The sequence below is a fragment of the Eurypyga helias genome, unplaced genomic scaffold (genome assembly GCF_000690775.1).
Source record: "Eurypyga helias isolate BGI_N326 unplaced genomic scaffold, ASM69077v1 scaffold19970, whole genome shotgun sequence".
Taxonomy (NCBI): Eukaryota; Metazoa; Chordata; class Aves; order Eurypygiformes; family Eurypygidae; genus Eurypyga; species Eurypyga helias.
The window spans coordinates 14,003-15,666 of record NW_010227903.1 but is presented as its reverse complement, the minus strand read 5'-3'; positions in this window follow the sequence as shown (position 1 = coordinate 15,666).

The window sequence follows — 1,664 nt, the reverse complement described above, 5'->3', positions numbered from 1 at the left end:
GGAAGGGAGTCAGGTACAAACCTCATTTCACTTCCCCACATAACAACCCTTTAGAATGAAAGAATAGAGCTGTTCTTAATATTAATCCTATCTGTGCAGTAATTCAGAAGACCGGGGAATGCAATTACTGGCACTGACATCATCACCCAGGCAGAAAAGGCTGGGCTTTCTACCTGGCTACCAGCCTGGGGCAGAAAAATCATCCTATCAAGTAATACAGCCTTGTGCTGGTTGTGAGAGGACTGCACTGTCCCCTATTCACTGGCAGATCTCTCTGATAAGATCAGGCAGCTAAAAGTGCTGACAGAAAGTAGAGCAAAAGGGACTGAGAGAAGTTCGAAGGAGGAGGGAAAAGGCCTGAGCAGGGTACTGAAACTGGGGTGCTGATCAGAACCAGCCAGGAGCACCCAAGCACGCCTAAACCAGGGGAGCAGAGCACCAGGCAGCACATCCCTGCTGAGGACACCTGCCTTAGGGATGCTGCTGATTCACCACTCTAAGCTCAGCAGACTCTTACATAAAGATTTTAAATTTCTCAGCTCCATTCAAGTAGTCATGAAGAAAACAAAAAGGAAGCAAATTATCATTTTCCCTTCAAGATTAAGCAGCTGCTTAGACAACCTTGTGCATCCAACACCACAGCGGTGACTCCTGAAGAATATGGATGATGCTCCACAGTTCAAGAGCACAAATCTTCGGACCACAGTAGGAAAGTTTACAGGAAGGTGTTTTTAGGAGGCAAGACATGTATTAACATAACAGCCCACACTTCACAGAATTAAATATATTGCTGCTGCCTGAACTGGGCAACTCACTGCAGAAATCAGTCTTTGAAGAAGAAATGTCTGCCCCAAAAACCGCTCTGATTCAATACCAACATTTGAAAATATTAAAGAGATGCTTTGCTTTAGACCCTTCTTGCGCTCCAAAACTCCAGAACCAACAAAAGAAGCAACAATTTTGGCAAAAGCAGACATCTGTGTCCCAAGGCACAGATTACCCTGCACAAAAAAAATACTCAGCTATAAGCATGAAACTCCAGAAAACACCTTTACACTGGCGTTCTTGCAAATGCATGTGAAAATCTTCACTTGGAAAAAAATACTTTACTACTGTACAGAGAATCTCATTTCCTTACTGGGCCCTTACTGTCACTTCTTCCCTTCTATCAGAACCAGAATTTATTCCACAATATGGTGAGATGAATCAGAAAACAGATTTAGCTAAGAGTTAACCATATGATTTGTCAGGTTTATTTTCAGCAGAATCAGTTCACTGCTCATATATACCCAGCTGTCACTTGTGCTATCGCAAGAGCAGGGAACATGAAGTAGCATGGCAGATTCATGCTGAGCTGTGGAGTTAGATTTTTACATTTTGCAAATATGCAAGACACACTGCTGTTCCTGAGCAGCACATTAAAGCAAGAAGAATGAGGAATTTCCCCTTTGTCTACAATGAGCCTGACCGCTGCTCCATTTAAAAAAAAACTCTAAAACAAAAAAACCAGACCCCAAACCCACACCACCTTCAGAGACATAATTAAGAAAAAAAAAAGTATTTTCTTCTGTTGATAGATCCAGTGAAAGGCTTAAAAGACAAACAAACACACAATCAAGGCAAATGAAAAAAGATAGGCTGAGTACTGTTTGATCTGAAATCTG